At 39.6% G+C, this 16,340-nt stretch overlaps 1 long non-coding RNA gene and 1 other non-coding gene across 3 annotated transcripts in view; one reads left to right on the top strand and one right to left on the bottom strand.

Moving 5' to 3' along the window:
- Window positions 1-4,584: 4,584 nt before the first annotated feature.
- The window catches only part of LOC146601704 (uncharacterized), a 43,722-nt gene continuing 31,966 nt past the window's right edge, over window positions 4,585-16,340 (top strand). The window contains exons 1-2 of one of the 2 annotated variants that reach the window (XR_014895587.1): window positions 4,585-4,647; window positions 13,594-13,688. This is a non-coding gene — a long non-coding RNA (uncharacterized LOC146601704). Of the gene's footprint in view, window positions 4,648-6,069; window positions 6,147-13,593; window positions 13,689-16,340 lie in introns of those variants that run through there. The other variant, XR_014895589.1, reaches the window with a different exon arrangement.
- Window positions 5,808-5,879, bottom strand: TRNAT-CGU (transfer RNA threonine (anticodon CGU)). The gene has a single exon. It is a non-coding gene; the product is annotated as a tRNA-Thr (tRNA).

Genomic DNA, 16,340 nt, shown 5'->3' with positions numbered 1-16,340 from the left:
GGGGATGCTGCCGCGGCGGCGGCTCGAAAATGCAACTTACCGCTCGGTGGTGCCCGGGCCGGTGCCCCGGCGCGGGGCGCGGGCATCGGCGCCGCTCGCCCGGCGCGGCGTCTGCGCTGGGGAGACGCAGCCCGCCGCTCCCCGGAGCCGGCTCCTTCCGTCGGCAAAGCCCTGACTCATTACGTGAAAAGATCGCCCTGCCCGGCTCCCAGGAACATTTCTTCATCACGGTCACGCCACACGCTGAACAAGAGGCCACAGCAAGGGGAGGGGGGAGAGGGGGGGAACAAGGGGGAAAAAAATCCAGGAGGGGTTGTTCTAAAAAAAAAAAAAAAAGAAAAGAAAAAAAAAGGGAGAAAGGTCCTCTTCCTTTAAAAAGAAAAGTGCAAGGGGAAAAAAAGAACAGCAAGCAGGAAATAACTAGCGAAGATCCACTCGTCGTTGCCACAAAGGCACCTCTCGCCTTCCCACTCCCTCTGCGTGCTCGTCCCTGCAGCAGCGCTGCAAAGCGGCGCCGCGCTCGGCTCCGCGGGCCGCCGCGGCGGAGCCCGCGGGGGGGGCGCCGAGTCCCACACCGGCCGAAAATTATTTTTTTTTTCCTAGAAACTACCTCCAAATATAGTAACGGGGAAGGGGCATTCCTAGAAATTCGGGAGACGTCAGAAAGGGAAGATCTGTGAAATTCAGCTTCACTTCCTGCAGAGGGCTCCTAGCACAGGAAAAAAAAAAAATCAAGTAAGCAATAAAGTGCTTTTCATGCTTCTCTGATCAGATAATGGTTAAAAAAAGAGGAATGGTAAAACACTTAACTCATATTTCTTCGATAACATCTAGGAGTTTTATATGAGAAGAAAGCTAATCAGTAACCCCCTTTCCTCATTTTCTTCTAATGTTTATAGATGTTTATCTCCTGTATTGACTTTCCCCTATGTCCTCATATCAGACCTAGGCACAAAGCAAATAAAAGGAATTTCACACACAGTAGTGAAAAATGGGCCAAATGATAATAACACTTCCCTGTATCACAGAAACACTTATTAATGTTCATGTATTATTTTAAATAGGCTTTGCAGGTTACACCTTTCAAGCTATGCTGATTGTGAATAATTCATGTTATTACTATAAATATGTGCAGTCTCACTGCTCGCACGAACAGGATTTTTATGCTTGGCTTTTGTTTAAGGGCCCCAATAATGTGAAGCGCTGAGCACTGTCAGCTCCTGTCGGCTTAATAGAACTATAGTCTGCTGAGCAATTCTGCTCAGCAGCTCCCAGGATCAGGCCCCGAGTGACAAATGTAAATCTCTATTTACAACAGACTGGCACACTGTCAGCCAGGCAGTATTAATTATTATTACTCATGTTATCTCCTAAATCTGTATATTTGCTTTGTGCATGTACCTAACACACAATCTTCTTTACTCTTGTCAGTCTTTCCAATAAAAAACTGTTTCATTCATTTCATAGGAGATAGAAGTGTAATTAATGTTTGYAAAGCCTTCAGATGACACTAACAGATTAAAGCATYATCATGTGCTAATAATGACATAAAGATGTCAAGGTATTTGTAATAAAACATTGTTTTTCCAGGAATAGCAGAGGTTGCTTTAAAAAATACAATAGTCAGCTTTTGGGGAAAGATAATAATAGATTTCAATGTGTGTAACTCTTGGGGGTTAATTGAATTTTCATAATTAAATTCCCCTTGGCCATATGAAATTCTTGGTTTTGTTCTTTGAATTTCATTATGACTTGCAGAGTCTTCACTCCCCCCAAATCAAATGCAATAAAAACACTGGAGTCTGGCTTCACTTCAATATTTTATAAACACATTTAGTCAAAATCTAGTTATAGATACCTTCTCTGTCTGCAGTTCTGAAGGAGAATTAGCAGCATTTACCTGACAATCTTTCTTAAGTATGCTTTGACTGTTAAGTATTTTTTAACTTTTAGCTTCATGCAGAATATACAGTTGCTTAAAAATACAGAAACAACTTCCAAATAGCTTCACCTGCAGTGTTTAATTAGTAATAATGCCTGTTCAGAAGTAGATTTATTTTAATTAATCCCTTGGAATTCAAACGAGCTCGAGCGAATTGCCCAAAAGGCCTTTTTAAGCTGACTGTCTTATTTATGGCACGTGGCTTTACTTTACTAGTCACTCTAATTTTCTGAGTGAAAAGTGAATGACACCTTGAAGTTGAGGATCTTCTGATCATTAAAAGAAATGGATGTGCTGTCCTCTGTTGGCCACACTGGTTGTCACATGTAACATTCAATTAAACGGAGAGGCAGCAAGAGACACTGTTAAAATGACAAGAATGTTGAAACGAAATTTGCTTTACCTTCCACTCTCACCAATGTGACTGAATAGTGTGAGGGATATGTAAACATCCTCAGTTACAAAAAATGATGCAATGATGGGTGCTGGAGGCTAGGTTAAAGAGAGAGCTGTGCTTTCCCATGACTCCGTGTACCAAACTTTGCCTGAGGGTACACGCACTGCTCCTGTCGCACTCCTGCTGCTCCGCTAACCTCAACCATCGCCAGCTGCCTGAGCCCCTGCGCAGCAGCGCGGGCCGGCAGCTTGCCCCAGCTCCGGCAGCGGGCTCAGGGGACAAGCTGCGGCACTGCCAGGCAGCTGCTGGGCCGCAGGAAGTTGCCAGCTGCAATTTCATGCCGCATGGTCTGGTTGAGGGCGGTGGCCGTTTGCGCTAATTTGGGTGGTTTGTGTACATGTGTTACTGCTCTCACGTCGCATGGCATGATCACAGCTCCAAGGGGCAGTGCAGCTACAGCAGCTGTGCTTTGCTGGGCATGACAGCGGTGGCACACAACGCAAGTTGGTGTTCGTGTCYGTACACAAGTCCTGGTGTGAAGTGCCATTCTGCTCTACTCTGTGCTGACAGGCAAGAGCAATGTGTCCACTCCCAGGCCCTCCATTTCAAGAAGGACGTAYGTAGCAACTGGAGGGAAACCAGGGAATAGTAGCAGGGATGATATGAGGTATAGAAAATATGACCTCAAAGGAAAGATTTTTACATGCTGGGGTAGCAGTATAAAAAAGGTTCAATCCTTCTGCAAAAGAGAAAGAAGCAATCTGTCATTTGTGTCATGGTGAGTATCAGATAAATAAGGCAAATTATGTAAAAAGTAGTCACAGTTTTTTAATACTTGAAAATTATGTTAGAAAGCTTAACACTTGGCAACTAAACCTCTCATCTAATGTTCACAAGTATAAGATAATAAAATACTAGTGGAATATTACTGTATGCAGCCTAAGAGTTCATTATTAACAAAAAGGAGTTGAAGAAGGATAGCTAGGAGGTGTAACCAGAAAAATGCCAAGCTGTCAGCATGCCTCTCCGAATGCACTCTATCCATGGCAGTATTATCTGGAGGCGTGTGCTGCTTCATTGGCTCGTACTGCCATGTCTCCTTTATGAAGGAAGATACTATTTCAAAATGATGGTGGTTATCAATATAGTTAAGTATCTTTTTGTTTCTATACATTATAATCCTTCCAGCGACATTAAGGACAAAATTTCTGAGAAACTTCAGTGGCAATATATCCAAGTTCACATTTTTTTGCATTTTTTTTTTAATTTTAGTTAGGCTAGAAAATACTGTGCAAATCAATTTAGAAACAGAGACAATGTCATTAATTAATTTCCATTAGATAGGCTGCAAAGAAAAAGTCATAAATTTAGAAGAAAATGCAATCTGACATGATGAGAAAGAATATATGTCATTGCAGTAAACATGTATGGTGTTTTAGTTATTTCTACATGTCTTAAATGTGTTCTACATGTCAACATTCCGAGGTTACAAATTTCTTTTCAGCAATAGGTGAATAGAAATGCTCTGGGTGACCCTGCTTGAGCAGGGGGGTTGGACTAGGTGATCTCCAGAGGTCCCTTCCAACCTCAACCATTCTGGGATTCTGCATGATTCTGGAGTAGCTTCACTTTTGCTGTGATTTCATAGATATTTTTCTAATTACAAAAGCAATGTATAATTTCAACTAAATAACCATAGGACATTTATTTAAAATTTTATTTAGTAGAATTATTATTATCCACAATGGAAGTTCTGTCTGCAAACTTCGTAAAAACTGGCTCTGTATTTTCTTATTTCTGTGTATATCCTTTAATATAAAAATCATATGCCTCATTCCATTTTTATGCGGGTTATACATGAAGCTGTAGATCTCATGTATACTTTCCTTACTTCTATAAACCTATTTCTAAAAAACAAATGAACAACAATTTATGTAAGCATTAGTCATCACATGTGAGGCAATTCCTCTTTAGGTTTATCCCTGAGGCTGTAGTAGTAGAAAGCAGTATTTATCAGAGATATGTTTGTCCTTGGGTTTGATTTATATGTTTAGTTTTGAAAACACTATTATGAAAACAACTTCAGGGACACTGCTATTCTTCAATGGCTGTACTATCTCTGAGTAAAATATCTGAAAAAAAATAGAAATCAATTTAGAACTTTTGCAGGTTTAAATTTGCATATCTTTTGTACTGAAACTGCTAAAAATTAATAATTTAAAATTTTCATATCTCTTCCATCTAGGAAGACTTGGGTAGTGTTGTCATCAGATGTCGTACTAGAAAAAGTTCAAAAATGAAGTGGAAGGTAAGTGCTATGCTTTCGTCTCTGCTGATGTTTGCTCAAAACCCTCCAATTTGGTAACCAGGAATTCTGTACGCTTGTGAGTATTGACAGTAAAGCAGTGTAAGTGCAAAACACACAAACTTTAGCAACCATGTGTTTTAATTGCACATCATTAATATAATATGGTAATCTGTATAACAGCAAATATGTGCAAAAAAAACCTCATACAGTATAAATGGCTACATCCATTGCATTTCAAATACGTGGTATCCACGTATCCTTCAAGACAGGTGTGCAGTACGCATCTTCGGGTAACATCACCAGCCCTATCTTTAGATACCTGTTTTCAACATGGCAGTAAATTCAGCTCACCATCATCAGAAACAGAAAATGTAAACCCTAACCGAACGATCCCTTTAAGTAGTTACACAGATGAATAAATCTCGTGGGTCTTTTTTCGAGCCAAAACAGAGAATTAATTTAGAAAATAGCTAAACTAATTTCAGGATTAAAACCAAATAGTTTTAGAGTGGAGAGAACGAGGRCCATCTTCGTAGCCTTATCCTGGCGAGATCAGCCTGGAAGCCAAGCGCTCAGCGGCTCGGCCTGCCCCTCGTGGGACAGCTCTTGGGCCCACGTGGTGGCGAATGCACGTGTGTGCTTTTAAGAAATGACAGAAACCTGGGCGGGATACGGATTGTACTTGATTTTGGCAGGCCAGTTTTGCCTTACATGTTTGAATTTTTCTTACTCTGTTACACTGCACAACTGTGAGAGCCTCCAAACACAGGATTYGGCTCCGAGGAAGGTGGTCTGACAAAAAGATTGTGTCCGCTGCTGCAGACACCCTTCTTTTGTAAAGAAAGGGACCCTGGCAGCGGGCGAAACACGGCTGTGAAGCCCACGACAGCTCGAGCGCTGCCGGGCGTTTGGCGCCGCGCGGCCGTTACCTCAGGGAGGGCAGCGCGCGCCCCCGCCGCTCGCGCCCGGCCTCGCTAAACAAAACGCTGCCGCTTTCCCCTGCTAGCACGTGCGCCCCGCCGCCAAGCGCGGGGCCACCACGCTGTTCCGCCGCCGCGCACGGCCGTTGCCCCGGTGGGGGGGGGCGGGAGCCTTTCCGCCGGCCGCCGCGGCCCCCCTAAAAATGATCAGGGGAACTCCCGCCCGCGCGGGGGCTGCCGAGGCACGGACGGGGTTCGAACCCGTGATCTTCGGTTTACGAGACCGACGCCTTACCACTTGGCCACCGCGCCTGCGTTACAAGGCCCGCCCGAGCCCTTCTATGGCTGGCGCCACTCCCGCGCGGCGGCGCACCCCAGCGGCTTCGCCAATCGTGCGGCGGAAGCCGGCGGCGGGCCCCGCCCCGCCCCGCCCCCTGCTCGGGACCCCCCCACACACACACCCTCCGTGCGCATGCGCCACCTCCTGGCGGCCGTTGGGCGCGCTCGCGGGCGCTGGACAGGCGTTGGGCGGCCGTTAGTCGGCGAGGCGCTGAGGGAGCGGGACTAGGTTTCCCCTCGGTAGGTGCCTATAACTGAGAGAGGCGGCGGTGCGGTGTCTGCGGGAGGGCGCTGAGGAAAGTCCTTCCCTGGGTGGGAGTGGGGAGCAGCGAGGTGCTGTTCCGCCCCATCGCTCGGTGGCGGCGCGCAGAGGGAGCGCGCGGCGGGGGGCCGTGTCCTCTTCCCGCGCCAGCCCCCAGCGAGGCGCCGGGACCCGGGGGCGCCCAGCCCCTGAGGGAGGCGGCGGCCGGGAGGTGCTCCCTGGGGAGAGGCTGGCTCGTGAGCGAGCGCACAGCTGTGCTGCAGCCTGTGCTTTCTTTACCAAAAGATGGCACTCTCACATTAACGTCGGTGCACCGTAACATATTGTTGGAGGTAATGTACTCGTCCTGTGTCCTGAGCAGCTTAGAGAGGGGAAGGAAAAGCGCGAAAAAGCTGCTTTCCTTCTCCCAGAAGAGAAGCAGAAATGCAAACATCATTGAGATAACTACATAGTAAATATAAAGTAAAACACGCTTCATAAAAATACAAATTAAGTACATGGCACTTCTTGTCCCATATAAAAAACTTGTGAAATGCTGAAAAGATATTAGAAGTTATGTGTTCTTTAACTCCCAGATTTGGTCTCCTAGATATTTACAAGTGTTATCTGAAAGCACAGCCCTCGATTTTATCCCCARTGAAACTTATGCTATATTCCATCTTCCTGGATGAAAACAATTTGATTTTTGACCTATGTCAGGGAGAACCAGTACTAGCTGTGAATAGTAGTTTTTTTTTTCTTGATGAGAGAAGCTTGTAAAGAGGTTGCCAAAAGTACCTTCATAAAGGTTGAGATCAGAGTGAGTAATTTGGTGGTGCCTGGTGCGGGTATGTTAGATGAATTATATCTTTATGCTTTTGGGGGGTATTCTTTAAACTGCAGTCATGAGGAAAACCCATGCCTGAAGGCTTAAATGTATGAACAATTGTCTATTTAAAAATTACCATGTGTCATCTTCTCATCGGTAACTGTGATAAACTTTAGCAAACACAAAGCAATTTGCATCAGCTTCATCTGCAGTAAAAGATGTCTAAACTAATTTAAATGATCTCACTGGATAGTTGGCCCATCATAAATGTATGCACTACTACCATGGGTCAGCTGTGACACAGGTGTTTTGCTTTGTTCTGGTTTTCTAGTCCTTATGGGCATTTCTGACATTGTGGCCAGCCTGAGCACTTCTTGGAGTTTATGTTCGAGCCTTGTTCTTTGCTAGCCTCAAATGACATACTCTCATCTGGTCTATGGAAAGCCAGGAAACACTCAGCCAGAAGAATAGTACTTTTGTATTCCTTTGTTCTGATCATTCTGATTACTGTAGCACTTTATAGCATGATGATGTGTAGGAGTGGAAGTGGTGGCTTCTTTCACCCTGCTTACACACGCACTGCTTTTATGATTAAGAATGACCTCCTGTGGCCAACGATTTTGGCTGACTGAAGTTGCTCCTAGTGTAACCAGGCTCACAGCAGGAAGGAGTTAGATGTTACTAAATCATGTTTGACATTTCTAACCTTCCTACTTGTTAGAAAACATGCTCTTTTATGTGCCATATTTGCCAAGTGGAACTTGTCATCACAGTTCTTGTGCAGCTCCTTTCTGTTTTACTTGTTACTGCTGTTATGCCTTCGTGAGGTGAGAAGTAATGTTTTTTGGGGGGGTTGGGGAGGGGAAGAGATGTGATGGGGGAAGTCAAGAGCAATACTGCAATTACATGTGGAATTTGTATATTATATGAGTTGTATCTTTTCAAATACACCAAATTTTAGATAAATGTGTTCACTTTGCATTGGAAAAGGTATTTAACTGTAAAGCAACTTTTAATACTGAAGTTCTTCCTTACTGAGGAGACAGAACATTCAAGATGAAGTCACAAAGATCTTGTGAGATTAAGAAGAAATACATGATTTGATTTGAAGAAACTTGTCTGCTCTCTTTAGCAGCCTAACTTCATTAATGCTCTAAGAAAATACTCATATTACTAGCTATCTAAACAAAGAGCCATTTAATGACAAAACTGTTTTTTGTACTGCTTTTTTAAAAGCAATATACTAGTACTTGCCATTTTATAATGTGTAACTGCCTATGGTTTATTTTGAAGTCTGGGTAGCTCCTAGGTCTCAATAAACAGAAGAGCAACAATAAAGAAAAAACAGTCTTGGGTTCATCATAGAACAAGTCTAATATACTGTGAAATAATTTTCATCATGAGTAAGGGGAGTAAAAGATGTTTACAGCTAATAGTAAAATGTCTGAGTTATTCTAGACTGAAACAGAAGAAAATTCAGCTAATTTCTTCTGCTACTGTATTTTAAAAACTTTYATGCTGTTCCTTGTCTCTATTGGGAGGAGGAAATTCTTAATAAATAAATAAGTGAAACCAAAAGCCAAATATCTCTGTAGTTCTGATGCTTACAAAACCCATGTCAGTTAACTAGTTGTAGGAATATGACGATGTGAAACTGATGACTGTTATGTAAAACATGCTTGTTCAATTTTTCTCATCTTCTACCACCAATTATTTATTTAATATTCTCGTAGTTTGTCTTCTGAAACTCAGAAGAATTTGAAGCTTTTGGAATAAGGAGTGCCTTCCTATTACATATTTGTATGAAACAGTGGTGTTGTACGCCTGATAAAAAGGTGTTGTATCAGTGCAAATATTAATTTATATAAAGTAGTGTATTAATTATGTAAATTACACAATTTAAAACTCTTGAATTATTTTAATTTGGGATGAATAAAAACCGCTCCTTCGAAAGTTCGGGAAGAACTGGAGTAGAGTCTTCAGGTTTTCTGAGCTACAGATTAATATTGCATGTTGTTGCCCCTAGTGTAACAACAGGTGTCCTGTTGCTAGAGAGATCGTGTTGTTTTGAAGTGTTAATCTTAGGAAAAAGCTATAGGAAATTTTATTGTTAGAGTATTTTATTTAGAAGAAAAAGTAATTTGTGTGCTCATAAAAGTTTTTAGGCAGTTTTATTTGTTAGAACTATTAAGTTAATATGAATTTACCTTGCTTTTGTAGCCAGAAAAGGTGGATGAGCTGGTCAGAAATCTGGTCAGGATCCCTTTAGGTGAATGGAGGAGAAACAGAAAGATTAGAAACCGGGATACTGTATGGCACGTCTTATGGTTAATCTAGATGATTCCAATATAATATATAATCTAATAGTATATAATGAGTCAAAGTAGTGATTCAGCTAGTTCAGTGTCCTTCCTGTGCTGGTGGTTAGTATGAAGTACTCTCCACCCTTTCTCAGGCTGACATACTGCATTGCACTGCTCTTGGAATGATTATGTGCTTGAACCTCTTCTTTACGTCCTGACCAAACTCCTTATTTAACAGACATCTTCTTATCAAGAATTGTCTTAAGTAACTTCAGAAAACTGTATAGGCAGTCCAAATGTGAAAGTCTGTGCAAGCAATATTTAAAGTGTTATAAATAATAATGTAACTCAAAATTGTTTAGTAAAGGTACCATTCCCTGTTATCCATGTATTTTTTTTTCTTGAGTATGTTTAAATAACAAGAGATAAATCTTTTTGGAGAAATCTCATTTTATACTACATATATATTAAGATTTCATTGTCAGCTGAAAGTCAGTAGCATAGCAAGGAATGTTTTTTAGATGAGATGAAAGCATTATGTTGACATATCTTGCTGTAGTCAAACATGAAAGTTTTGCAGCTAAGAACACTGTAGAATTTAGGATGATTTTTCTAGGAAGGTATGACAATGGAAACTTTGTAAGTTGATTGCATGTGAAATACTGTTACAATATTTTGACAAAAACAACAAATATTTTACTGGGATAGTCCTCTTTATTTCCTGTATGTCAAAGCAGCAAGGAAAAGCGATTCCTTGCTGGTAAATTAGTGTCTACTCTGCATTTTTAAGAAGGTGGAGGTATATCCAAGTGTATACAAGTCTTGAGTGCATGCACACATTGGTAACATCCTGGTGATGTTTTCAGTGATGATGATACAATATTAATTTGTCTTCTGTTTCTCTAATTGTAGCAACAAGAGCAATTTTTACCTAAAAGTAAATGACTAGCCACTTGCAGATCAGGACTGAAAAGCTGTTATAAATAAACCTTTATCAGGGAAAATACCAGTCATAAATTAATGAATTTGAGTCACATTGACTGTCGAAGTATCAAGCCTCCTGAAGTGAGCTTTGACTCAATATCATTTACTGCACTTCAAAAATACTGTGAACACAAGTTTTTATAGTTAAAGAAAGAAAATAATGCCTATATTAATGTAATTCCTTGAGTGGTGTTTTTTTTCCCCTTCATTTTAACTTCAGGAAGTATTTGCAGTAATCACCTGTGATTGTTTTAGTCAAACTTTTATTCTCATTCCTCGGGAACTCTTACCATTTARCTAGAAACCTAAGAGAGGCATTTCAGTGACATTTCTGTCTGAGAAATGCAGAAGTGGTTGCAATATTTTTGCTATGTGTTAATTCTCTTTGTTATACATTTGTAAATCAAAAGTATGGTCAAATTACCAATGTAATCTCAAGAGATGTCTCCATTTCACCCCCTCCCCCTTTTTGTCCAGGGGATGGCTGCACAATACTTTGAGAATCAGATTCTTTTAACAGCTCTGAAGTTGGACACATGGGATCGCTGTCAATTTCTGATAACTTATCATAGTTTATATTCCATCYTTCCATTCTTCCTTCCTTCTGTCCTTCCTTCCTTCATTGTGGTCTCAATGATAATAGGACTGTTGTTGAGAAAAGCTCTTATATAGTAGTAGCTTTCTGTTCAGCAATCTCTCTGAAAGGTGTAAGTGCTCCATCGTCTAACACATACACAGCTGATTGTTATCTTATTCTGTAATTAGATAACAAAGGCATAGATTCAACTTCTGTTCTAGTTTTGTCACTAACTTTGTCTTTCTGATCCATTTGTCCATCTGTGGCATACTTACTGATTTTATATAATATAAGGCTGAATTTAATGTTTATAGAGTGATTTTTAAGAATTTGACAGTCTTTATAAGAAGTAGTAGTAGTAAGTACTGTGTAATAAGAAAGTAAATTATTATACAAAATAGCTTTCTTGTAGCATTTTAGACCAGARAAATGGAGAAACAGTATACATGATGAAGGGTCAGTGGACATGGAAGGAAGTAAAATTATTTTAATTGTTCCAAATGGTAAACTTCATGAGTATTGATACTGCAAGATGTTAAACTGGTGGTGTTTTTTCTTTGGATTCTCAGACTGCACTGATGCTGTCTCGGGCAACCTTGGAAAAGCAAATTGTGCCAGTCTTCAGTTGCGTGGTTTTGTGAGTGAGTGAGTTTGTGAGTGAGACTGCCTCTTCCACTACTGCCTTTTTGTCATCTTTTTGTTTTGTTCTCTGAGCTTCTCCTTTTTTCTTTTACCTTTTTTATGTCATCACATTTTCTCACCTTTCATACTGGTTGTATGGTTTCTGAGATCACAACTTTTTTTTAAGGGTTAGTCTTAGGATGTGTATATTCCATGATAATCTTTGCGTCAGAAGTTCTCATAATGGTGCCTGCACTATTTAATGACTTTATAACTAGTGAATGTCCAACTTTAATAATTTTTGGTCACAAAGAGCTGGAGATGTGTCTCCAGAAGATTTACTTGCTCAGGAATGTTAAACAAGATTTGGTGTCATCTCAGAATTTTACCTCTGCAATTTGCTGTCATTTGATTCCTTTGAGCATTTAGATGCTTTAGTACTCCAGTTCCTTGTTCCCATTGCATTATCTAATGTCTTTTCTTGCCCTGACACTGGTTATAGCATTTACTGGAGCTTGTCTGGGCTTGAGAATTGTGAAGACTTCTTTTTTTTTTTTTTTTTTTTTTTTTCTGTTGAGCTTGGAGTTAGTCTGGCAACTAATAATTGTGTGAATGTACTTAGCAGTTGGGCTGTGTGAGACTTACATCACTCCTCATGCTAGTCTGTGTAGGCATCTTTGGTAAGCTTTGATAGGGACAGTTCACTTTTTAAGGATCTGTCTTACTAGTATCTTTCTGATTCTTCTCTTTTTGTTGGTAGTGTTCTAGTGGTGGTAGTACCTACAGAAGGATGTTGTTTATGTCTCTTCTCTTACCCTAGAATGATAATATGGAAGTTTACCCTAGCAATTTTGCAGACATTTAGTAACAGGTTTACACAGCATTTGTGCTACCTATTTCTCATCCTCGGTGATTGATACCGTGACCAGAACAAGTGTGTCTATATGCAAGAGAGTGAAGATTATTCCTCTTCCTGTTCTGGAAGATAGTTAAGTCTTTGAGACCAGGGCATTTTACATAGTATATGCTGACATAGTCAGTGATGTACCTTGTAGGTTCCCTGGGCTTAATGGACTTTATTCATTATGAGGGAATTATGAGTGAGAAATCTAGAACAGTGTTCTCAGAATTACCTTCAAGGACAGTAGGTTTGCTAAGGTCAGCCTGCTCACCTCAGAGATGTTATGGGATGTTTAAGATGTTATACTTCAGGACTTGTATGTGCTTAGGATCTATCAATCAGATAAATGATTTCTGATCTCTTAATCAGACAGCTATATATGCAACTTCTGTCTCTTCCTCTTTTTTGTTAGTTTCTGATGTCTGAATTTATAGCTAAAAAGACTTGACCAGATGAACTTAGTTGGCAAAGGACCAGATAGGTTCTTGGGTAGTTACTCTAATTCAGTTTTTTTCTGTTATCTTAGGCTATTTATTTTTTAAGATTAAGAACATTCTATTTTGAACAGTTTCTCTTAGAAATGGCTTCTGCCCCTCTCTGTCTCTTGCACACACTTTTTTGGGGGATTTTGTTCAACAGTGTTGTGTCAAGATTTTGATATATCTTCAATGATTGATCTTATCCGCTAATATAATATATAATATATAATATAATTTAATATAATTTAAGCTTAATTCTAACTACCTTGATAAAATACTGAAAAGCCTGAGTCCATTATACTTTTTTTTTGAAAGTGTCATTTATGCTGGTCATTACCCTTATTTGAGCTAAGCATGAAAGCCTTTTGTCTATGCTGAACCCTTCTGACAAAATCTGCTTTAAAGCACAACCTGGATTTTCTAAAGAAAAGTCCTGAGATGATTCTGGTAACAAAAAGCTAGTGCTAGAGATTTTGCAAAAAGGAGAATTGTTTTTTCCTTTCTTTTTTTTTTTTTTTTTTTTTCCTCCTAAGTGTCATTCTTCTGAGATAGGTGTTGCTTTAGGAGAGAGCCTTTTTCAGGTTACAAGACTAGGCCTTTCTGCTTTCTGTCCAACTATTTAACTAGCTTTATAAAAACTTCCTGTGAGCTTGCTGGAAGGTTTCCCAGTTATCCATTACCAGAGCTTAGACTTTGTCTGTAGCTTTGCAAAAGAATGTTTCTATTCACTGTGTTTTTGATTTTATTGACAGCAGCTGTCTTAGGAGGATTCAAGAATGATGCAGTAACGTGGTTGAGTGGTCCTGCAGTCCTTGTTCTGCAAAGATGACTGGAGACTCATCTTCAGGTAATACTTTACATGAAGGAAAATATTATTCTGAGTTACACTACAAATTTATGGATAACCACTTATAGGAGAAAAAAATCCTAGAATTAAGACGTTATATCTCAGATGATAGTTGTCTGCTTTGTTACTTTTATTCTCTTTTAGGAAGTTCTCAGTTGAGATGTAGACTAGATTACAGGGCATGAGGAGGTGTGTGTGACTTCTTTGCCTTCAAGGAAAAGAGTCACTGACTTGGGATAATACAACTGTTCTAAGAAATCTGTTACTCTTTTAACAATATTCCAGTAAAACAGAAGAAGCTAATAGGCAGGTGCATATAGCATATACAGAGTAAAGAAAATGCAATGATGACCATTTGTAGAAAAAGGTTTAATATATTCAGTTTTAATTGAAAACCAAGTTTTTAGCTTGTGGAAGAAGTTCACTCAGTGTAACTCAGGCTCCGTCAGGCATCACTGTATTGATGTTTTACACTATAATAGTAATTAATATGAATATATCAGGTTGTGGGGGTGATATGTTTATGTTTACAGATCTTTCTAAAAGAATCAAGAATAAAAATTGCTAGTTGAGTCCAAACAGGTGATTTGTCACTGATCCATTCTAACTCTAGATTCTGTCCATTTTAATTCTAGAGTCTGTAATAGACAAATGCATAGCCAAAAAGTGCTGCACTCCTTTTATGATGTTTGGATTGTGATACCTGAAAGTAAATTTGTGGTATATACAGCCTACTAACTTTCAGAATAGTTAGAAAGTTTATAAAGAAAAGGTGTATTTAAGAAATTTACAGGGCATCTTAGTGAGTTTTGATTTGTTCAGTTTTATGGGCACTTCTAGATTGAGAGTAGGTTTGATTTTGTACTACTGAGCCGAATTCTGATATCATTGCAGTAAAAGAGACTAACGAGAAAGGAGTGGGTGATCTAGTGTCTGGATTGCTCACCACAGTAGGAAGTATAATAGTGAATGCTCAAATGTAGCAGCTTCATAGTAACATAAAAATAAGTTTGTGCATATTAAAAAGCCCCCCCTTTTTTTCCTGAAAAGATCCATCTATTTTTTTTTCTAAAGGGAAATTTACAGCTTACTATTCACTGAAGGTCCTCATAGCTATTTGTTCTAAAGATGCAAGGCAAACAGAAAATGCAAAAACAAAATCCTGCAGTCCAGCACATCCTGAAAGCCTTATCTTGGAAGGTTTTAGGAATGTCATGAATGAAAGTGGGTGTAATTCTGGCTAAATCACAGATCTACTCCTTTCTGTGGCTTATTATGTTTCTGAAATATATTTATTGTTAGAGAATTACAGATAGCTACTGTTCAGAAAAATGCGGTACAAACTAGTTTGTTTCTTGTTGAATTCAAGGCTAGTACAATGAAGTATAGTAAAGAATCTCAGTACTTTATAGACAACAGGAACGACAGAATAAAATTTGGTGTTATTTCTGCATCTGTGACAATGTAACTCATTTAGGAGCAGAAGTCTGTGTTGCAGGGTGGAATACAATCCAGTAATCTGCAGGTAGTATTTTAGTTTATTTCTGACTTTACTCTGAGGGGCTTAAAGGATCATTTACGTAAGTGAACAAAATGTTGCCTCTGACTCACAAATGAGGTTAAAATGACAGTGAATCACATACAGCGGACTGTCTGAGGAAGGTTCACAAGGTTGTCTGGTTTCACTGACAGTCTTGTAAGAGATGTCATCTGACAAGATTGACAGCCCAATTTGAACAAGTCAGTAGACCCATTCTGTCAGTCTGCTCCAAGGCAATGATGTGTTTGAGGTAGTAATCATTCACAGTAGGAAGCTGCATCTCATTCTCTGGAATGCTTAATTTACTTCAGATTTTTCTTCCTAAAAACAAAAACCTCACTTAGAGTTAAAAAGAAACTGGTGGTTTTCACCTTCTCCTTTTTTTGCCTGTCCCTGTGAGCTAGAACAGTAGTAATGCTCCCTATCCTGCTCTCCTGCTGTTGCTTTTAAAATTGGCTTCAGTGTGGTAGTTTGTTCCCCATTGCCAAAAAACAACAAACAAACAAAAAAATGACTAATCCAAGACAGTATCCTCAGAGACTTTTATTAGCCTGGACAATCTCTGGTTGACAAAAACCTATACTATTATCATACTATATTTTTCTTAGCATCAAGTTTTTATGGCTTTTTGTTGGGGGGGGGGGCGGTATATACTAGTCCCTGTTCAGTGATCTCTTAAGTAAGTAATCCTATGAAGCCATAAACATTTAATGCATGCATTATACAACTTTAGAATTCTTGTTCTGTGACAAACTTAAGGTCACCTGTTTCATTTAAAAAGGTGGGGTTTTGCTTGTTAAAAAGAACAGTGACTTGCTTCATGCCCAAAATCACAATGCTCTGCAATTAGTACAATGATATTGCTTCTTAGGGTTGTGGAATTACTGTATGGTTACTCTCTGGATAGCAGAGGAAAAGCGATCCTTCCAAACTACTTACTCTCTCAGGAAGTACTATGTCAGTATAGGTAACTTTTTTTTTTTTTTTTTTTTATTGATTAAAAATTATTGAGTAAAAGACTTCTTGAAGGTGAAAGGCAGCTGCATGTCCTATTGCTTTTGTTCTAATCCATTTTAAGGTGGTTACTGATGTTTGTGTAAATCAGGGTATGT

Source organism: Rhea americana, unplaced genomic scaffold (assembly GCF_003343005.1).
Source record: "Rhea americana isolate MKP2758 unplaced genomic scaffold, rheAme1 scaffold_10, whole genome shotgun sequence".
NCBI lineage: Eukaryota > Metazoa > Chordata > Aves > Rheiformes > Rheidae > Rhea > Rhea americana.
This window is presented reverse-complemented; position numbering and strand designations above follow the sequence as displayed.